This window comes from Rhinopithecus roxellana, chromosome 18, assembly GCF_007565055.1.
Source record: "Rhinopithecus roxellana isolate Shanxi Qingling chromosome 18, ASM756505v1, whole genome shotgun sequence".
NCBI lineage: Eukaryota > Metazoa > Chordata > Mammalia > Primates > Cercopithecidae > Rhinopithecus > Rhinopithecus roxellana.
The window spans coordinates 91,034,776-91,062,772 of NC_044566.1; positions in this window are offsets into that span (position 1 = coordinate 91,034,776).

The window sequence follows — 27,997 nt, forward strand, 5'->3', positions numbered from 1 at the left end:
GATATAAAATATAGACATAATAGATATAATAAATATAGGTATAAAATATAGACATAATAGATATAATAGATATAGGTATAAGATATAGACATAATAGATATTATAGATATAGGTACAAAATATAGACATAAGAGATATAATAGATATATGTATAAGATATAGACATAATCGATATAATAGATATAGGTATAATATATAGACATAATAGATATAAGAGATATAGGTATAAAATATAGACATAATAGATATAATATGTATAGGTATAAAATATAGACATAATAAATATAATAGATATAGGTATAAAATACAGACATTATAGATAAAAGAGATATAAGTATTAAATATAGATATAATAGATACACGTATAGAATACAGACAAAAGAGATATAAGAGATATAGGTATAAAATATAGACATAATATATATAATAGATATAGGTATAAAATATAGACATAATAGATATAATAGATATAGATATCAAATATAGTCAAAATAGATATAATAGATATAGGTATAAAATATAGATAAAATAGATATAATAGATATAGGTACAAAATATAGATATAATAGCTATAGGTATAAAATACAGATAAAATAGATATAATAGATATGGTATAAAATATAGACATAATACATATAATAGATATAGGTATAAAATATAAATGAAATAGATATAGGTATAAAATATAGACATAACAGATATAATAGATATACGTATAAAATATAGACATAATAGATATAAGTATAAAATGTAGACATTATAGATATAATGTAGGTATAAAATATAGATATAATAGATATAATAAATATAGGAATAAAATATAGACATAATAAATGTAATATATATAGGTACAAAATATACACATAATACATATAGGTATAAAATATAGACATAATAGATATAATAGGTATAGTTATAAAATATAAACGTAATAGATATTGGTATAAAATATAGACACAATATATATAATAGATACAGTTATAAAATATAGACCTAATAGATATAGTTATAAAATATAGACATTATAGATATAATAGGTATTCGTACAAAATATAGATACAATAGATATAATAGATATAGGTATAAAATATAGATATAATAGGTATTATAGACATAGATATAAAATATAGATATAATAGACATAATCGATAAAATAGATATTGGCATAAAATATGGATATAATAGATAGAATAATGTTGGTATAAAGTATAGTTGTAATACATATAATAGATACAGGTATAAAATATAGATATAATAGATATAGGTATAAAATATAGACACATTAGATATAATAGATAAAGGTATAAAATATAGACCAAATATATATAATAGTAATAGGTATAAAATATAGACATAATAGATATAGATATAAAATATAGACATAATAGATATAGGTATAAATTATAGACATATGAGATATAATAATTATAGGTATAAAATATAGACATAATAGATATAATAGATATAGGTATAAAATATAGAAAAATAGATATAATAGTTATAGGTATAAAATATAGACATAATAGACATAGATATAAAATATAGACATAATAGATTTAATAGATATAGGTATAAAATACAGACATAGTAGATATAATAGATATTGGTATAAAATATAGACATAATAGATATAATAGATATAGACATAAAATATAGACATAATAGATATAAGAGATATAGGTATAAAATATGGACATAATAGATATAGTAGATATAGGTATAAAATAGAGACAGTGTAGATATAATAGATATAAGTATAAAATATAGACATAATAGATATAATAGATAATGTTGTAAAATATAGACAGAGTAAATATAATAGATATAGGTATCAAATAGAGACATAATAGATATCGGTATAAAATATAGACATAATAGATATAATAGATATAGTTATAAAATATACACATAAGTGGTATAAATATATACGTATGAAAATATAGACATAATAGATATCGATATAAAATATAGACATAATAGATTTGACAAATATAGTTATAAAATATAGACATAATAGATATTGTAGATATAGGTATAAAATATAGACATAATAGATAGATACAGGTATAAAATAGAGACATAATATATATAATCGATATAGGTATAAAATATAGACATAATAGACATAGGTATAAAATATACACATAATAGATGTAATAGTTATAGGTATATAATATAGACATAATAGGTATAGGTATAAAATATGGACATAATAGATATAATAGATATAGGTATCAAATATAGACATAATAGATATAGATAGAGGTATAAAATATAGACATAATAGATATAGGTATAAAATATAGTCATAAGAGTTATAATTGATATAGTTATAATATATAAGCATAATGCCGGGCGCGGTGGCTCAAGCCTGTAATCCCAGCACTTTGGGAGGCTTAGACGGCCGGATCACGGGGTCAGGAGTTCGAGACCCTCCTGGCTAACACGGTGAAACCTCGTCTTTACTAAAAAATACAAAAAAATAGTCGGGCGAGGTGGCAGGCGCCTGTAGTCCCAGCTACTCGGGAGGCTGAGGCAGGAGAATGGTTTAAACCCGGGAGGCGGAGATTGCAGTGAGCTGAGATTAGGCCACTGCACTCAAGCCTGGGCGACAGAGCGAGACTCTGTCTCAAAAACTAAAAAATAAAAAAACAAAATAAAATATAGGCATAAGAGTTATAATAGACATAGGTATAAAATATAGAAATAATAGATATAGGCATGAAGTATAGACATAATAGATATAATAGATATAGGTATAAAATATAGACATAATATGTATAGGTGTAAAATATAGACATAATAGATATAATAGACACAAATGTCCATCTGTGACAGACTGGATTAAGAAAATGTGGCACATATACACCATGGAATTCTATGCAGCCATAAAAAAGGATGAGTTTGCGTCCTTTGTAGGGACATGGATGCAGCTGGAAACCATCATTCTTAGCAAACTATCACAAGAAGAGAAAACCAAACACCGCATGTTCTCACTCATAGGTGGGAACTGAACAATGAGATCACTTGGACTCGGGAAGGGGAACATCACGCACTGGGGCCTATCATGCGGAGGGGGGAGGGGGGAGGAGGGAGGGATTGCATTGGGGAGTTATACATGATATAAATGATGAATTGATGGGTGCTGACGAGTTGATGGGTGCAGCACACCAACATGGCATAAGTATACATATGTAACAAACCTGCACGTTATGCACATGTACCCTAGAACTTAAAGTATAATAAAAAAAAAAAGAAAAAAAATATAGACATAATAGATATAGGTATAAAATATAGAAATAATAGATATAATAGATAAACGTGTAAAATGTAGACATTATAGATATAGGTATAAAATATAGTAATAATAGATATAGGTATAAAATAAAGATATAGTGGCTCAATCCTGTAATCCCAGCACTTTGGGAGGCCGAGACGGGCGGATCACGAGGTCAGGAGATCGAGACCATCCTGGCTAACACAGTGAAACCTCGTCTCTATTAAAAATACAATATACTAGCCAGGCGAGGTGGCGGGCCCCTGTAGTCCCAGCTACTCGGGAGGCTGAGGCAGGAGAATGGCGTGAACCCGGGAGGCAGAGCTTGCAGTGAGTTGAGATCCGGCCACTGTACCCCAGTCCGGGCGACAGAGCCAGATTCCGTCTCAAAAAAAAAAATAAATAAATAAAAATAAATAAGTAAATAAATAAATAAGTAAATAAAATATAGATATAATATATATAATAGATATAGGTATAAAATAAGACATAATAGATATAGGTATAAAATACAGACATCATAGACATAGGTATAAAATATAGACAATAATAGATATACCTATAAAATATAGATTGTAACAGTTATAATAGATATAGGTATAAAATATAGACATAATAGATATAATAGATATAGGTATAAAAATAAAGACATAATAGATATAGGTATAAAATATAGACATAATAGATATATAGATATAGGTATGAAATACAGACATAAGAGATATTATAAATATAGGTATAAATATAGACACAATAGATGTAATAGACATAGATATAAAATATAGACATAATAGATACAATAGATATCGGTATAAAATATAGACATAAAAGATATAATAGATAGGGGTATAAAATACAGACACAATAGATATAGGTATAAAATATAGAAATAATAATATAGTATAATATTTAGACATAATAGATATAAAGATATTGGTATAAAATATAGACAAAATAGATATATTAGATATAGGTATAAAATATACACATACTAGATATAATAGACACAGGTATATAAAATAGATAAAATAGATATAAGCATAAAATATAGATATAATAGATATAATAGATATACGTATAAAAAACAGGTATAATAGATACAGCTATAAAATACAGACAATAGATATAATACATATAGGTAGAAAATATAGATATACTAGATAACATTATAAAAAATATCAATATAATAGATATAATTGATATAGGTAAAAAACATAGATAAAATGTATATAGGTATAAAATATGGTTATAATAGATATAGGTATAAAATATAGATAAAATAGATATAGGTATAAAATATATACATAATAGCTATAACAGATATAGTTATAAAATATAGACATAATAGATATAATAGATTTAGGTATAAAATATAGACATAATAGATATAATAGATATAGGTAAAAAATATAGATAAATGGATATAATACATATAGGTATAAAATATAGACACAATAGATATAATAGATATAGGTATAAAATATAGATATAATAGATATAATAGATATAGGTATAAAATATGGATAAAATATATAAAATAGATATAGATATAAATATAGATAAAATAGATATAGATATCCGTATAAAATATAGATATTATGGATATAATAGATATAGGTATAAAATATAGATACAACAGTTATCGCTATGAAATATAGACACAATAGATATAGATACAGGTATAAAATAAAGATATAATAGATATAGGTACAAAAAATAGATATAATAGATATAATATATATATGTATAAAATATAGTCATAATAGATGTAATAGATATAGTTATAAAATATAGACATAATAGATATAATAGATATAGGTATAAAATATAGACATAATAAATATAATAGATAAAGGCATAAAATAAAGACATAATAGATATAATATATATAGGTATAAAATATAGACATAAGAGATATGATAAATATAGGTATAAAATGTAGACATAATAGATATAATAGATATAAGTATAAAATATAGACATCACAGATATAATAGATATAGGTATAAAATGTAGACATAAAAGATATAATAGATATATGTATAAAATATAGACATAATATATATAATAGATATAGGTTTAAAATATAGACAATACATAAAGAGATAAAAAATATAGAAAATAGATATAATAGATATAGGTATCAAATATAAACAGAATAGATATAGGTATAAAATGTAGACATAATAGATACCATAGATATAGGTATAAAATATGGACATAATAGATATAGGTATCAAATATAGATATAATAGGTATAATAGATATAGGTATAAAAAATGGATACAATATATATAATAGATATAGGTATAAAATACGGATATCATAGATACAGATATTGGTATAAAATATAGATATAACAGATATAATGGATATAGGTATAAAATATAGATATAATAGATATAGGTATAATATATAGTTATAATAGATATAATAGTTATAGTTATAAATATAGATATAATAGATATAATACACATGGTATAAAAATTAGATATAATAGATATAGGTATAAAATATAGATATAATGGATATAATAGATGTAGGTATAAAATAAAGACATAATAGATATAATAGATACAGTTATAAAATATAGACATAATAGATATAGGTATAAAATATAGACATAATAGATATAATAGATATAGGTATAAAATATGGATATAATATATAAAATAGATATAAGTATAAAATATAGACATCATAGATATAATAAATATAGGTATAAAATGTAGACATAAAAGTTATAATTGATATAGGTATAAAATATAGACATAATAGATATAATAGATATAGGTATAAAATATAGTCATAACAGATACAATAGATATAGGTATAAAATATTAACATAATAGACATAATAGATATAGATATAAAATATAGACATTATAAATATAAAAGATAAAGGTATAAAATATAGACATAATAGATATAATAGATGTAGGTATGAAATATACACCTAATAGATATAATAAATATAGGTATAAAATAGGTATAAAATGTATAAAATGTAGACATAAAAGTTATAATTGATATAGGTATAAAATATAGACATAATAGATATAATAGATACGGGTATAAAATATAGATATAAGAGATATACGTATAAAATACAGACAAAATTGATATAATAGATAAAGGTATGAAACATAGACATAAAAGGTATAATAGATATCGACATAATAGATATAATAGTTATAGGTATAAAATATAGACATAATAAATATATTAGATATAGGTATACAATATAGACATTTTAGATATAATAGACAGTTATAAAATCTAGACATCATAGATATAACAGATATAGGTATAAAATATAGACATAATAGATATAGGTAAAAAATATAGATATAATACATATAATAGATAAAGGTGTAAAATGTAGACATTACAGATATAGGTATAAAACATAGTAATAATAGATATAGTGACAAAATATAAATAAAACAGATACAATAGATATATATGTAAAAAATAAACATAAAATAGTTATAGGTATAAAATATAGACGAAATAGGTATAATAGATATAGGTATATAATATAGTCATAAGAGATATAATATATATAGGTATAAAATGTAGAAATAATAGATATAATGGATATAGGAATAAAATATAGGTATAATACATATAGGTATCAAATATAGATATAATTGATATAGGTATAAAATATAGACATAGTAGATATAATAGATACAGGTATAAAATATAGATATAATAGATATAGGTACAAAATATTGATATAATAGTTATAATAGATATACGTATGAAATATAGAAAATATTGTTATAATAGGTATAGCTGTAAAATATAGATATAATAGATATAATAGATATAGGTATAAAGTATAGACATAATAGATATAATAGAAATAGGTATAAAATATAGACATAAAAGATATAATAGAGGTGTAAAATATAGACATAATAGATATAATTGATAAAGTTATAAAATATAACCATCATAGATATAATAGACAGTTATAAAATATGTACCTAATAGATATAATAGATATAGGAATAAAATATAGATATAATAGATATAATAGATTTGGGTATAAAATAGAGATATAATAGATATAGACATAGGTATGAAATAACGATATAAAGATATAATAAATATAGGTGTAAAATATAGATATAATAGATATAATAGATATAATAGATATAGGTATAAAATATACACATAATGTACATAATAGATATAGGTATAAAATATAGACATCATAGATATAAAAGATGTAGGTTTGTGATATAGACATAATAGATATAATAAATGTAGGTATACAACATAGACATAATAAATATAATATTTATATATATATTATAGACAAAATAGGTATAATTGATACAGGTTAAAAATATAGACATAATTGATGTAATAAATAGAGTTATACACAATACACTTAAAAGATATAATAGATAGAGGTATAAAATATAGATATAATAGATATAAGTTTAAAATATACATATAATAGATATACGTATAAATAATAGATATAATAGATATAGGTATAAATTATAGACATAAGAAGTATAATTGATATAGGTATGAAATATAGACATAATTGATATAATAGATATAGGTAAAAAATATAGACAAAATAGTTATAGGTATAAAATATAGACAAAATAGATATAATAGATATAGATATAAAATATAGATATAATAGATATAATAGATATAGGTATAAAATATAGACATAATAGATATAGTATATATAGGTATAAAATATAGACATAATAGGTAAAATAGATATAGGTATAAAATATAAACATAATAGATACAGGTATAAAATACAGACATAATAGCAATAGGTATAAAATATAGACATAAAAGATATAGGTAAAAAATATAGGCATAATAGATATAATAAATATAGGTATAAAATATAGACTTAATACATATAGGTATAAAATATAGACATAATAGATATAATATATATAGGTATAAAAGATATACATAATAGACATAAGAGATATAGGTATAAAATATACACATAATAGATATAATTGATAGAGTTATAAAATACAGACATAATAGATATAATAGATAGAGGGACAAAATATAGATATAATAGATATAATAGATATAGGTATAAAATACAGACATAATAGATATAATAGATATATTTATAAAACATAGACATAAAAGATATAAAAGATATAGGTATTCAACATAGACGTAATAGATATAGGTATAAAATACAGACATAATAGATATAATACATGTAGGTATGAAATATACACATAATAGATATAATAAATATAGGTATATAATATAGACATAAGAGATATAATAGATATAGGTATAAAACATAGACATAATAGATATGATATATATGGGTATAAAATATAGATATAATAGATATAGACATAGGTATGAAATATCGATATGAAGATATAATAGATATCGGTGTAAAATATAGATATAATAGATATAGGTATAAAATATACATTAAAGGACATAATAGATATAGGTATAAAATATAGACATCATAGATATAAATGATGTAGGTTTAAGATATAGAGATAATAGATATAACAGATGTAGGTATACAATATAGACATAATAAATATAATATTTATATATATATTATAGACAAAATAGGTATAATTGATACAGGTAAAAAATATAGACATAATTGATGTAATAGATAGAGTTATAAACTATACACTTAAAAGATATAATAGATAGAGGTATAAAATATAGAAATAATAGATATAATAGCTATAGGTAAAAAATATAGACATAATAGATATAATAGATATAGGTATAAAATACTAGTCATAACAGATACAATAGATATAGGTATAAAATATTAACATAATAGACATAATAGATATAGATATAAAATATAGACATTATAGATATAAAAGATAAAGGTATAAAATATAGACATAATAGATATAATAGATGTAGGTATAAAATATACACCTAATAGATATAATAGATATAGGTATAAAATATACAACTAATAGATATATTAGATATAGGTATAAAATATACACCTAATAGGTATAATAGATATAGGTATAAAATAAAGACATAATAGATAAAGGTTTAAAATACAGACATAATACATATAGGTATAAAATATAGACATAATAGATATACCTATAAAATATAGACATAACAGGTATAATAGATATAGGTATGAAATATAGACATAATAGATATAATAGATATAGGTATAAAATACAGCCATAATAGATATAATAGATATAGCTATAAAATAGAGACATAATAGATATAGGTAAAAAATCCAGACAAAATAGATATAATAGATATAGGTATAAAATACAGACATAAAAGATAGTATAGATATAGGTATAAAATATAGACAAAATAGATGTAGTAGACATAGGTAAAATATATAGACATAATAGATATAATAGATATCGATATAAAATATAGTCATAAAAGATATAATAGACAGGTGTATCAAATATAGATATAATAGATATAGGTAAAAATATCGATATCATAGATATAATAGATATATGTATAAAATATAGATATAATCGATACAGGTAGAAAATATAGATATAATAGATATAATAGATATTGGTATGAAATATAGAAATAATAGATACATTTATAAAATATAAATATAATAGATATAATAGATAAAGTTATAAAATATAGATATAATAGATATCGGTATAAAACATAGTTATAACAGATATAGGTATAAAATATAGATATAATAGATATAATAGATATAGGTATAAAATATAGACATAATAGATATAATAGATATAGTTATTAAATATACACATAATAGATATAATAGGTATAGGTATACAATACAGACATAATAGATATAATAGATATAGGTATAAAATATACACATAATAGATATAATAGATATAGGTATAAAATATAGACATAATAGATATAATAGATATAGGTATAAAATATATACATAATAGATATAGGTATAAAATATAGACATAATAGATATAATAGATACAGGTATAAATTATAGACATAATAGATATAGGTTTAAAATATAGACATAATAGCTATAATAGATATAGGTATAAAATATAGACATAATACATACAATAGATATAGGTATAAAATATAGACACAATAGATATAAAAGATATAGGTATAAAATATACACATAATAGATATAATAGACATAGGTATAAAATATAGACATAATAGATATAATAGATATAGGTACAAAATATAGACATAATAGATGTTATAGATATAGGTATAAAATGTAGACATAATAGATATAGGTATAAAATATAGACATAAAGATATAAGAGATATCGGTATAAAATATACACAGAATACGTATAATAGATATAGGTGTAAAATATAGACATAATAGATATAGATATAAAATATAGACAAAATAGTTATAATAGATATAGGTATAAAATATAGACATAATAGATATAGGTATAATATTTAGACATAATCGATATAATAAATATAGGTATAAAATAGAGACATAATAGATATAATGGACATAGGTATAAAATATACACATAATAGATATACTAGACACATGTATAAAATATATATATAATAGATATAATTGATATCGGTAAAAAATATAGACATAATATACATAATAGATATTGGTATAAAATATAGACATAATAGATATAGGTATAAAATATAGACATAATAGATATAATAGATATAGATATAAAATATAAACAGACGAGGTATAATAGATATAGGTATAAAAGAGAGACATAATAGATATAGGTATAAAATATAAACATAATAGAAAAAATAGATATAGGTACAAAATATAGACATAATATATATATTAGATATAAGTATAAAATATAGACATAATAGATATAATAGATACAGTTATAAAATATAGATATAATAGATATAAGTTTAAAATATACATATAATAGATATACGTATAAAGAGATATAATAGATATAGGTATAAATTATAGACATAAGAGGTATAATTGATATAGGTATGAAATATAGACATAATTGATATAACAGATATAGGTAAAAAATATAGACAAAATAGTTATAGGTATAAAATATAGACAAAATTGTTATAATTGATATAGATATAAAATATAGATATAATAGATATAATAGATATAGTTATAAAATGTAGACATAATATATATAGTATATATAGGTATAAAAGATAGACATAATAGGTATAATAGATATAGGTATAAAATATAGACATAATAGATATAGGTATAAAATATAGACATAATAGATAGATATAGGTATTAAATATAGACATAATAGATATAGGTATAAAATATAGACATAATAGCTATAGGTATAAAATATAGACATAATAGATATAGGTATAAAATATAAGCATAATAGATATAATAAATATAGGTATAAAATATAAACTTAATACATATAGGTATAAAAATTAGACATAATAGATATAATATATATAGTTATAAAAGATACACATTATAGACATAAGAGATATAGGTATAAAATATAGACATAATAGATATAATTGATAGAGTTATAAAATACAGACATAATAGATATAATATATACAGGGACAAAACATAGACATAATAGATATAATAGATATAGGTATAAAATATAGACTTAATAGATATAGGTATACAATATAGACATAATAGGTATAATAGATATAGGTATAAATACAGACATAATAGATATAATAGATATAGTTATAAAATATAGACATAATAGATATAATAGTTATAGGTATAAAATATAGACCTAATAGATATAATACATATACGTATAAAATATAAACATAGTAGATATAATAGATATAGATATAAAATATAGACATAATAGATATAGGAATAGAATACGGACATAATAGATATAATAGATATAGGTAAAAAATATACACATAATAGATATAAAAGATATAGATATAAAACATAGACATAATAGATATAATTGATAAAGATATAAAATATAGACATAAGTGATATAATAGATAAAGATATAAAATAGAGACATAATAGATACCATAGATATAGGTATAAAATATAGATATAATAGATGTAGGTATCAAATATATATATAATAGATATAATAGACATAGTTATAAAATATGGATATAATATATATAATAGATATAGGTATAAAATATAGATATAATAGATATACTTATAAAACATATTTATAATAGATATAATAGACATAGTTATAAAATATAGATATAATAGATATAGTACACATAGGTATAAAAGATAGATATAATAAATATAGGTATAAAATATAGATGTAATGGATATAATAGATATAGGTATAAAATATAGACATAATAGATATAATAGATATAGGTATAAAATATAGAAATAATAGACATAATAGATACGGTTGTAAAATATAGATATAATAGATATTCGTATAGAATACAGACATAATAGATACAATAGATACAGGTATAAAATATAGACATAATAGATATAACAGATATAGAAATAATAGATATAATAGATATAGGTATAAAATATAGACATATTAGATATAGTAGATATGGGTGTAAAATATAGACATAATAGATATAATAGACAGTTAGAAAATCTAGACATCATAGATATAATAGATAGAGGTATAAAATATAGACATAATAGACATAGGTATTAAATATACACATAATAGATATAATAGATAAAGGTGTAAAATATAGACATTATTGATATAGGTATAAAATATAGAAATAATAGACATAGGTATAAAATATAGATATAATATATATAATAGATATAGTTATAAAATAGAGACGTAATAGATATAGGTATAAAATACAGACATCATAGATATAGGTATAATATATAGACATAATAGAAACAATAGATATTGGTATAAAATATAGCCATAATAGATATAATAGATAAAGGTATAAAATATAGTCATAATAGATATGATATATATATGTATAAAATATAGGCATAATAGATATGATAGATATAGGTATAAAATATACACATAATTTATACGATAGATATATGTAAAATATAGACATAATAGATATATGTATAAAATATAATCATAATAGATATAATAAATAGTTACAAAATATAGACATAATAGACATAATAGATATTGGTATACAATAGTGACATAATAGATATAATAGAAATAAGTATAAAATATAGACATAATAGATATAATTGATATAGGTATCAAATATAGACATAATTTTAATAGATATATGTATAAAATATAGACATAATAGATATAGGTTTAAAATATAGACAAAATAGATATAGGTATAAAATATAGACATAGATATAATTGAAATAGGTATAAAATATAAACATAATAGATATAATAGAGATGGGTATAAAATATAGACGTAATAGATATAATAGATATAGGTGTAAAATATAGACATAGCAGATATAATAGATATAGGTATAAAATATAGACATAATAGATATAATAGATATAGATATAAAATATAGACATAATAGATATAGGTATAAAATATAGACATATTAGATATAATAATTATCGGAATAAAATATAGACATAAGAGATATAATAGATATAGGTATAAAATATACAGAAAATAGATATAATATTCATAGGTATAAAATATACGCATAATAGATATAGATATAAACATAGACATAATAGGATTAATAGATATAGGTATAAAATATAAACAAAAATAGAGATAACAGACATAGGTATGAAATATACACATAATAGATATAGGTATAAAATACAGACAAAATAGATATAGGTATAAAATATAGATATAGATATAATCGATAATGGTATAAAATATAAATATAATAGATATAATAGAGATGGGTATAAAATATAGACGTAATAGATAAAATAATTATGGGTGTAAAATATAGACATAATAGATATAGGTATAAAATTTAGTCATAATAGTTATAATAGATATAGGTAAAAAATATAGACATAACAGATATAATAGATATAGTTATAAAATATAGACATAATAGATATAATAGATAAAGTTAAAAAATATACATATAATAGATATAATAAATATAGGTATAAAATATAGACATAGGAGATATAATAGATATAGGTATAAAATATAGACATAATAGATATAATAGATATAGGTATAAAATATAGACATAATAGATATAGGTATTAAATATAGACATAATAGATATAATAGAAATACGTATTAAATATACACATAATAGATATAATAGAGAGAGGTATCAAATAAACACATAACAATAATAATAGATATAGGTATAAAATATAGACATAATAGATATAGGTACAAAGTATAGACATAATGGTTATAATAGATATAGGTATGAAATATATACATAATACATATAATAGGTATAGGTTTAAAATAAAGACATAATAGATATAATAGATATAGGTATAACATATAGACATAATAGATATAATAGATATAGGTATAAAATATAGACATAATAGCTTTAATAGACATAGGTATAAAACATTGATATAATACATATAATAAATATAGGTATAAAATACAGACATAGTAGATATAATAGATACTGGAATAAAATATAGACATAACAGATATAATAGATATAGATATAAAATATAGACATAATAGATATAAGAGATATAAGTAAAAAATATGGACATAATAGATATAGGTATCAATACAAACATAATAGATATAATAGATATAGATATAAAATATAGACATAATAGATATATTAGGTAAAGGTATGAAATATAGACATAATATTCATAATAGATATATGTATAAGATATAGACAAAGTAGATGCAATAGATATAGGTATAAAAAATATACATAATAGATATAGTAGATATAGATATAAAATATAGACATAATAAATATAGGTATAAAATATAGACATATTAGATATAATAATTATAGGTATAAAATATAGACATGATATATATAATAGAGATAGGTATAAATATAGACATAATACATAATAGATATAGGTATAAAATATAGACATAATAGATATAGGTATAAATATAGACATAATAGATATAATAGATATAGGTATAAAATATAGACATAATTGATATAGGTATTAAATATAGACATTATAGATATAATAGAAATAGCTATAAAATATAGACATAATACATATAATAGATATAGGTATCAAATATAGACATAATAATTACAATAGATATAGGTATAAAATATAGACATAATAGATATAGGTACAAAATATAGACATAATGCTTATAATAGATATAGGTATGAAATACAAACATTATAGATGTAATAGGTATAGGTTTAAAATGAAGACATAATATATATAATAGATATAGTATAAAATATAGACATAGTAGATATAATAGATATAGGTATACAATAGAGACATAATATATAATAGACACAGGTATAAAATATTGACATAATAGAAATAGGTATAAAATATAGACAAAATAGATATAAAAGACATAGGTGTAAAATATACATATAATATATATTGGTATAAAATACAGACACAATTGATATAATAGATATAGCTATAAAATACAGACATAATAGATATAATAGATATAGGTATAAATATAAACATAATAGATATAATAGATATAGGTGTAAAATATTGATATAATAGATATAGGTATAAAATATAGAAAAAATAGATATAATAGTTATAGGTATAAAATATAGACTTAATAGATATAGATATAAAATATAGACACAATAGATTTAATAGATATAGGTACAAAACATAGACGAAATAGATATAACAAACATAGGTATAAAATACAGACATAATAGATAAAATAGATGGAGGTATAAAATATAGACATAATACATACAGGTATAAAATATAGACATAGATATAATAGATATAGGTGTAAAATATAAACATAATAGATATAATAGAGATGAGTATAAAATATAGACCTAATAGATATAATAGATATAGGTGTAAAATATAGACATAGTAGATATAATAGATATAGGTATAAAGTATAGACATAATAGATATAGGTATAAAATATAGACATAATAGATATAGGTATAAAATATAGACAAAATAGATATGGGTATAAATTATAGACATAGATATAATGGATACATGTATAAAATAAAAACATAATAGATATAATAGAGATGGGTGTAAAATATTGACGTAATAGATATACTAGATATAAGTGGAAAATACAGACATAGTAGATATAACAGATATAGGTATAAAATATAGACATAATGCATATAAAACATATAGGTATAAAATGTAGACATAATAGATATAATACATATGGGTATAAAATATAGACATAATTGATAGAGGAATGAAATACAGACATAATAGATATTATAGAAATAGGTATAAAATAGAGACATAATAGATATCGGTATAAAATATAGACATAATAGATATAATAGATATAGGTATAAAATATAGACATAATTGATATAATAGATATAGGTATAAAATATAGACAAAATAGATAAAATAGATATAGGTATAAAATATAGATATATTAGATATAATAAATGTAGGTATATAATATAGACAGAGTAGATATAATAGATATGGTATAAAATATAGACATAATAGATATCGGTATAAACTATAGACATAATAGATATCATACATATAGGTATTAAATATAGACATAATAGATATAAGTGATATAGGTATAAATACAGACATAATAGATCTAATAGATATAGGAATGAAATACAGACATAATTGAAATAGGTATAAAATACAGACAAAATAGATAGAAATATAGGTATAAAATGTAGGCATAATAGGTATAATAGATATAAGTATAAGATATAGACATAATAGATATAACAGATACAGATTTAAAATATAGACATAATAGATATAATAGGTATAGGTATGAAATATAGACATAATAGATATAATAGACATATGTATAGGAGGTAGACAAAATAGATAAAATGGATATAGGTATAAAATATAGACTTAATAGATATAATAGATAGAGGTATAAAATATAGACATAATAGTTATAATAGATATAGATATAAAATATAGACATGATAGATATAGGTATAAAATATAGACATATAAGATATAATAGTTATAGGTATAAAATATGGATATAATAGATAAAATAGATATAGATATAAAATATAGACATAATAGATATAACAGATATAGCTATAAAAAAGAGACATAATATATATAATCCATATAGTTATAAAACATAGACATAATAGACATATTTATAAAATATAGACATAATAGATATAATAGATATAGGTATCAAATATAGATATAAGAGATATATGTATGAAATATAGGCATAACAGATAAAATAGATATAGATATAAAATACAGACATAATAGATAAAATTGACATACGTATGCAATATAGACATAACAGATATAGGTATAAAATATAGACAAAAAGATATAGGTATAAAATAAAGACATAGATATAATAGATATAGGTATAAAATATAAACATAACAGATATAATAGAGATGGGTATAAAATATCGACGTAATAGATATAATAGATATAGGTGTAAAATATAGACATAGAAGATATAATAGATATAGGTATAAAATACAGACATAATGGATATAATAGATATAGGTGTAAAATATAGACACAATAGATATAATAGATAGACGTATAAAATAAAGACATAATAGATATAATAGATACAAGTATACAATATAGACACAATAGATATACGTATAAAATACACACAAAATAGATATAACAGATATAGGTATAAAATGTAGACATAATAGATATAATAGATATAGCTATAAAATATAGACGTAATAGATATAATAGTTATTGGTATAAAATATAGACATAATAGATATAATAGATATATGTATAAAATATAGAAATAATAGATAAATAGTTATAGTTATAAAATATAGACATAATAGATATAGGTATAAAATATAGATATAATAGATATAAGCGATATGGTATAAAATATAGACATAATAGATATAGGTATAAAATGCAGACATAATAGATATAACACATATAGGTATAAAATATAGTATAATTGATATCATAGATAAAGGTATAAAATGTAGACATAATATATATAGGTATAAATATAGACAAAATCGATATAATAGATATAGGTATGAATATAGACATAATAGATATAATAGGTATAGGTATAATATATAGACATAATAGATATAATAGATATAGGAATTAAATATAGACATACTTTAAATAGGTATAAAATATAGACAAAAAGGATATAAAAGATATAGGTATAAAATATAGACATAATAGATATAATAAAATATAGGTATAAATATAGACAGAGTAGAAATAATAGATATAGGTATGAAATATAGACATAATAGATATAATAGATATAGGTATAAAATATAGAGGAGAGTATATATAATCGATTTAGATATAAAATATAGACATAATAGATATAGGTATAAATACAGACATATAAGATATAATAGTTATAGCTATAAAATATGGACATAATAGATATAATAGATATAGGTATAAAACATAGACATAATAGATATAATAGATATAGGTATAAAGTATAGACATAATTGATATAATAGATATAGGTATAAAATACAGACATTGAAGATATAATAGATATAGTTATAAAATGTAGACATAATAGCTATAATAGACAGAGGTATAAAATATAGACATAATAGATACAATGGATACACGTATAAAATATAGAAATAATAGATATAATAGATATAGGTATAAAATATAGACATAATAGATAGATAGACATATGAAACATAAACATATTAGGTTTAATAGATATAGATATAAAATATGGACATAATAGTTATAAGAGAGGTATGAAATTGAGACATAATAAATATAATATACATAGATATAAAATATAGACATAAAAGATGTAATACATATAGGTATAAAATATAGACATCATAGATACAATAGATATAGGTATAAAATATAGACATAATAGATATAGGTATAAATATAGACATAATAGATAGAATAGAGGTATAAAATATAGACATAATAGATATAGGTATAAATATATACATAATAGAATAGATAGTGTTATAAATATAGACATGATAGAATTAGGTATAAAATATTGACATAATACGTATAAGAGATATAGTTACAAATATAGACATAATAGTTAAAATACATATAGGTATAAAATATAGACATAATAGATATAATATATATAAGTATAAAATATAGACTTAATAGTTATAATAGATATAGGTATAACATGTAGACATAATAGATATAATAGATATATGTATAAAATCTAGACCTAAAAGGTATAATAGATATACGTAGAACATATTGACCATAATAGATATACATATAGATATAAAATATAGACATAATAGATATAATAGATATGTTATAAAATATAGACATAATAGATATAATAGATATAGTAAGAAATATAGACATAATAGATACAATCGATTATAGGTAGAAGATATAGACATAATAGATACAATAGATATACGTATAAAATAAAGACATAATAGATATAGATATTGGTATAAAATATAGACTAAATATATACAAACGATATTGGTATAAAATACAGACATTATAGACAATAGATATAGGTATAAAATATAGACATAATAGATATAATAGATATAGGTATAAGATATAGACATAATAGATATAATAGATATAGATATAAAACATATACAATAATATATATAATACATACAGGTATAAATATAGATATAATAGATATAGGTATAAAATATAGATATAATAGTTATCATAGACAGACATAGTAGATATAATAGATATAGGTAAAAAAATATAGATATAATAGATATAATAGATATAGGTATAAAAATATCGACGTAATAGATATAATAGATATATGTATCAAATATAGACATAATAGATATCGGTGTTAAAATAGAGACAGAATAGATATAACCAGATATCCTCTAAAATATAGATATAATCGTTATAATAGATATAGGTATAAATATGGACATAAGAGATATAGGTATAAAATATAAACATAATAGATATAATCGATATAGGTATAAAATATAGCCATAATAGATATAGGTATAAAGTATAGACATAATAGATATAATGGATATCGGTATAAAATATAGACATAATACATAAAAAGATATAGGTATAAATATACACATAATAGATGCAATAGATATAGGTATAAAATATAGACATAATAGATATAGTAGATATAGGTATGAAATATAGACATAATAGATATGAAATATGTAGGTATAAAATATAGACATAATAGATATGATAGATATAGATTTCAAATATAGAGAAAATAGATATAATAGATATAGGTATAAAATATAGACATAATAGATGTAACAGATACAGGTACAAAATATAGACAATAGATATGATAGATATATATATAAAATTAGATATAAAAGATATGATTATAAATTATAAATATAATAGATATAATATATATAAGTAAAAAAATATAGATATAATGGATACAGGTATAAAATATGGTTATAATAGATATAGGTATAAAATGTAGATTATAATAGATATAGGTATAAAGTACAGACACAAGAGATATAATAGATACACGTATAAAATATAGACATAATAGGGTATAATAGATATAGGTATAGAATATAGACATTATAGATATAATAGATATAGGTATAAAATATAGACATAATAGATATGGGTATATAAATATAATCATAATAGATATAATAGATATAGGTATAAATATAAACATAAGAGATATAATAGATATAGGTATAAAATATAGACATAATAAATATAATCGATACAGGTATAAAATATAGACATAATAGATATAGGTATAAACTATAGACGTAATCGATATAATAGATATATGTATTAAATATAGAATAATAGGCCGTGCGCGGTGGCTCAAGCCTGTAATCCCAGCACTTTGGGAGGCCGAGATAGGCGGATCATGAGGTCAGGAGATCGAGAGCATCCTGGCAATACGGTGAAAACACCGTGTCTACTAAAAAATACAAAAAACTAGCCGGGGACGAGGCGGGCGCCTGTAGTCCCAGCTACTCGGGAGGTTGAGACAGGAGAATGGCGTTGAACCAGGGAGGCGGAGCTTGCAGAGAGCTGAGAGCCGGCACTGCACTCCAGCCTGGGCAGCAGAGCAAGAATCCGTCTCAAAAAAAAAAAAAAAAAAAAAAGAAAAAATAAATAAATAAATAAATAAATAAATAAATATAGACGTAATAGATATAGGTATAAATATAGACATAAAAGATATAGTATAAAATATAGACATAATAGATATAGGTATAAAATATAGACATAATAGATATAATAAATATAGGTATAGAATATAGACTTAATATATATAGGTATAAAATATAGACATAAGAGATATATATAGGTAAAATATAGACATAATAGACATAATAGATTATAGGTATAAAATATCGACATAATAGATATAATAGGTATAGGTATAAAATATAGGCATAATAGATATAATAGATAGAGGTATTAAATATAGACATAATAGATATACTTGATAGAGTTATAAAATATAAACATAATAGATATTATAGATAGAGGGATTAAAATATAGACATAATAGATATTATAGATAGAGGGATATAAATATAGACATAATAGATATAATAGATATAGGTATAAAATACAGACATAATAGATATAATAGATATAGGTATAAAATATAGACATAATAGATATAATAGATAGGAATAAAATATAGACGTAATAGATATAGGTATAAATATAGACATAATAGATATAATAGATGTAAGTATGAAATATAGACATAATAGATATAATAGATATAGGTATAAATTATAGACATAATAGGTATAATAGTTATAAAATATAGACATAATAGATATAGATATAGGTATAAAATAATAGACATAATAGATATAATAGATATAGGTATAAAATATAGACATAATAGATATAGGTATAAAATATAGACATAATAGATATAATAGATAGAGGTATTAAACATAGACAAATAGATGAAGTTATAAAATATAGACATAATAATTATAGGTACAAAATATAGACATAATAGATATAGGTATAAAATATACACATAATAGATATAATAGATAAGGGTATAAAATATACACAAATAAATAAAGGTATAAAATATAGATATAATAGATATAATTATAAAATATAAATATAATAGATATAATAGATATAGGTAAAAAATATAGATATAATGGATATAGGTATAAAATATAGTTGTAATAGATATAAGTATAAAATATAGATATAATAGATATAATAGATATAATAGATATAGCCATAAAATATAGACATAATAGATATGATAGATATATGTAGAAAACATAGATATAATAAGTATAATGGACATAGGTATCAAACATAGATATAATAGATATAGGTATAAAATATAGATATAGCGGATATAATAGATATAGGCATAAAACATAGACATAATAGATATAATAGATATAGGTGTAAATATAGACATAATATGTAGTTATAAAATATAGACATAATAGTTACAATAGATATAGGTGTAAAATATAGACATAATAGACATAGGTATAATATTCAGACATAATAGATATAGCAGACATAGGTATAAAATATAGACATACATATAAAATAGATGTGGTATAAAATATACACATAATAGATATAATCGATATAGGTGAAAAATATAGACATAATAGATATAGGTATAAAATAGAGACAAAATAGATATAATAGATATAGTTATAAAATTAGACGTAATAGATGTTATAGATATAGGTATAAAATATAAACATAAAAGATATAATAGATATAGGTATAAAAATATAGACATAATATATATAAGAGATATAGGTATAAAATATAGACATATAGATATAAGAGATACAGGTATAAAATATAGATATAATAGATATAGGTATAAAATATGGATATAATAGATATAATAGGTAGACATAAAAGATATAATAGATATAGGTATAAAATATAGAGATAATAGATATAATAGATAAAGATATAAAATATAGACATAATAGATATAATACATATCGGTATAAAATATAGACATAAAAGATATAATAGATAGGGGTATAAAATATAGATATAATAGATATAGGTATAAAATATCGATATAATAGTTATAATAGATATACGTATAAAATATAGATATAATTGATAAAGGTAAAAAGTATAGATATAATAGATATGATAGATTTAGGTATAACAAATAGATAAAATGGATATAATAGATATAGGTATCAAATATAGACATAATAGATATAATAGATAGAGGTATACAATACAGACATAAAAGATATAATAGATATAGGTAGAAAATATAGATATCAGAAATATAGGTATAAATATAGTTATAATAGATATAGGTGTAAAATATAGACATAATAGATATAATAGATATAGGTATAAAATACAGACATAATACATATGGGTATAAAATATAAAAATAATAGTTATAAGAGATATAGCTATAAAATACAGATACAATAGATGTAATAGAGGTATAAAATATAGACATAATAGATATAATACATAAAGATATAAAATATAGACATAATAGATATAGGTATAAAGTATGGATACAATAGATATAATACTTATAGGTATAAATGTAGACATTATACATATAATAGATATCCGTATAAAATATAGACATAATAGATATGGGTATAAAATATAAACATAGGGGGCGGAGCAAGATGGCCGAATAGGAACAGCTCCAGTCTCCAACTCCCAGCGCGAGCGACACAGAAGACCGGTGATTTCTGCATTTTCAACTGAGGTACTGGGGTCATCTCACTAGGGAGTGCCGGACAATCGGTGCTGGTCAGCTGCTGCAGCCTGACCAGCGAGAGCTGAAGCAGGGCGAGGCATCGCCTCACCTGGAAGCGCAAGGGGGAAGGGGATCCGTTTTCCTAGCCAGGGGAACTGAGACACACAACACCTGGAAAATCGGGTAACTCCCACCCCAATACTGCGCTGTAAGCATACAGGCATTCCAGGAGAATATATCCCACACCTGGCCGGGAGGGTCCCACGCCCACCAAGCCTCCCTCACTGCTAACACAGCAGTCTGCCGCGATCTATCCGCAAGGCAGCAGCGAGGCTGGGGGAGGGGCGCCCGCCATTGCTGAGGCTTAAGTAGGTAAACAAAGCCGCTGGGAAGCTCGAACTGGGTGGAGCTCACAGCAGCTCAAGGAAGCCTGCCTGTCTCTGTAGTCTCCACCTCTGGGGACAGCGCACAGCTGAAGACCAACAGGGGAAGTAGCGGGAGCCGGTGCAGACGCGAACGACTCTGTCTGACAGCTTTGGGGAGAGCCGCGGATCTCCCAACGCGGAGGTTGAGATCTGAGAACGGACAGACTGCCTGCTCAGGTGTGTCCCTGACCCCTGAGTAGCCTAGCTGGGAGAAATCCCCCACTAGGGGCAGTCTGACACCCCACACCTCACAGGGTGGAGTACACCCCTGAGAGGACACTTTCCAAAGGAAGAATCAGACAGGTACACTCGCTGTTCAGCAATATTCTATCTTCGGCAACCTCTGCTGCTGATACCCAGGCAAACAGGGTCTGGAGTGGACCTCAAGCAATCTCCAACAGACCAACAGAGAGTCCTTCTGACTGTCAGAAGGAAAACTATCAAACAGGAAGGACACCTATACCAAAACCCCATCAGTTCGTCACCACCATCAAAGACCAGAGACAGATAAAACCACAAAGATGGGGAAGAAGCAGGGCAGAAATGCTGGAAATTCAAAAAACAAGAGCGCATCTCCCCCTGCAAAGGAGCGCAGCCCATCACCAGCAACGGATCAAAGCTGGTCAGAGAATGACTTGGACGAGAGGAGAGAAGAAGGCTTCAGTCCATCAAACTTATCAGAGCTAAAGGAGGAATTACGTACCCAGCGCAAAGAAACTAAAAATCTTGAAAAAAGAGTGGAAGAATTGACAGCTAGACTCATTAATGCAGAGAAGATCATAAACGAAATGACAGAGATGAAAACCATGACACGAGAAATACGTGACAAATGCACAAGCTTCAGTAACCGACTCGATCAACTGGAAGAAAGAGTATCAGCGATTGAAGATCAATGAATGAAATGAAGCGAGAAGAGAAACCAAAAGAAAAAAGAAGAAAAAGAAATGAGCAAAGCCTGCAAGAAGTATGGGATTACGTAAAAAGACCAAATCTACGTCTGATTGGGGTGCCTGAAAAGTGAGGGGGAAAATGGAACCAAGTTGGAAAACACTCTTCAGGATATCATACAGGAGAACTTCCCCAACCTAGTATGGCAGGACAACATTCAAATTCAGGAAATACAGAGAACGCCACAAAGATACTCCTCCAGAAGAGCAACTCCAAGACACATAATTGCCAGATTCACCAAAGTTGAAATGAAGGAAAAAATCTTAAGGCAGCCAGAGAGAAAGGTCGGGTCACCCACAAAGGGAAGCCCATCAGACTAACAGCAGATCTCTCGGCAGAAACTCTACAAGCCAGAAGAGAGTGGGGGCCAATATTCAACGTTCTTAAAGAAAAGGAATTTTAAACCCAGAATTTCATATCCAGCCAAACTAAGTTTCATAAGTGAAGGAGAAATAAAATCCTTTACAGATAAGCAAATGCTTAGAGATTTGTCACCACCAGGCCTGCCTTACAAGAGACCCTGAAGGAAGCCCTAAACATGGAAAGGAACAACCGGTACCAGCCATCGCAAAAACATGCCAAAATGTAAAGACCATCGAGGCTAGGAAGAAACTGCATCAACTAACGAGCAAAATAACCAGTTAATATCATAATGGCAGGATCAAGTTCACACATAACAATATTAACCTTAAATGTTAATGGACTAAATGCTCCAATTAAAAGACACAGACTGGCAAACTGGATAAAGAGTCAAGACCCATCAGTCTGCTGTATTCAGGAGACCCATCTCACATGCAGAGACATACATAGGCTCAAAATAAAGGGATGGAGGAAGATCTACCAAGCAAATGGAGAACAAAAAAAAGCAGGGGTTGCAATCCTAGTCTCTGATAAAACAGACTTTAAACCATCAAAGATCAAAAGAGACAAAGAAGGCCATTACATAATGGTAAAGGGATCAATTCAACAGGAAGAGCTAACTCTCCTAAATATATATGCACCCAATACAGGAGCACCCAGATTCATAAAGCAAGTCCTTAGAGACTTACAAAGAGACTTAGACTCCCATACAATAATAATGGGAGACTTCAACACTCCGCTGTCAACATTAGACAGATCAACGAGACAGAAAGTTAACAAGGATATCCAGGAATTGAACTCATCTCTGCACCAAGCGGACCTAATAGACATCTATAGAACTCTCCCACCCAAATCAACAGAATATACATTCTTCTCAGCACCACATCGCACTTATTCCAAAATTGACCACATAATTGGAAGTAAAGTACTCCTCAGCAAATGTAAAAGAACAGAAATTATAACAAACTGTCTCTCAGACCACAGTGCAATCAAACTAGAACTCAGGACTAAGAAACTCAATCAAAACCGCTCAACTACATGGAAACTGAACAACCTGCTCCTGAATGACTACTGGGTACATAACGAAATGAAAGCGGAAATAAAGATGTTCTTTGAAACCAATGAGAACAAAGATACAACATACCAGAATCTCTGGGACACATTTAAAGCAGTGTGTAGAGGGAAATTTATAGCACTAAATGCCCACAAGAGAAACAGGAAAGATCTAAAATTGACACTCTAACATCACAATTAAAAGAACTAGAGAGGCAAGAGCAACACATTCAAAAGCTAGCAGAAGGCAAGAAATAACTAAGATCAGAGCAGAACTGAAGGAGATAGAGACACAAAAAACCCTCCAAAAAATCAATGAATCCAGGAGTTGGTTTTTTGAAAAGATCAAAAAATTGACAGACCGCTAGCAAGGCTAATAAAGAAAAAAAGAGAGAGGAATCAAATAGATGCAATAAAAAATGATAAAGGGGATATCACCACTGACCCCACAGAAATACAAACTACCATCAGAGAATACTATAAACGCCTCTACACAAATCAACTAGAAAATCTAGAAGAAATGGATAATTTCCTGGACACTTACACTCTCCCAAGGCTAAACCAGGAAGAAGTTGAATCCCTGAATAGACCAATAGCAGGCTCTGAAATTGAGGCAACAATTAATAGCCTACCCACCAAAAAAAGTCCAGGACCAGATGGATTCACAGCTGAATTCTACCAGAGGTACAAGGAGGAGCTGGTACCATTCCTTCTGAAACTATTCCAATCAATAGAAAAAGAGGGAATCCTCCCTAACTCATTTTATGAGGCCAACATCATCCTGATACCAAAGCCTGGCAGAGACACAACAAAAAAAGAGAATTTTAGACCAATATCCCTGATGAACATTGATGCAAAAATCCTCAATAAAATACTGGCAAACCGGATTCAGCAGCACATCAAAAAGCTTATCCACCATGATCAAGTGGGCTTCATCCCTGGGATGCAAGGCTGGTTCAACATTCGCAAATCAATAAACGTAATCCAGCATATAAACAGAACCAAAGACAAGAACCACATGATTGTCTCAATAGATGCAGAAAAGGCTTTTGACAAAATTCAACAGCCCTTCATGCTAAAAACGCTCAATAAATTCGGTATTGATGGAACGTACCTCAAAATAATAAGAGCTATTTATGACAAACCCACAGCTAATATCATACTGAATGGGCAAAAACTGGAAAAATTCCCTTTGAAAACTGGCACAAGG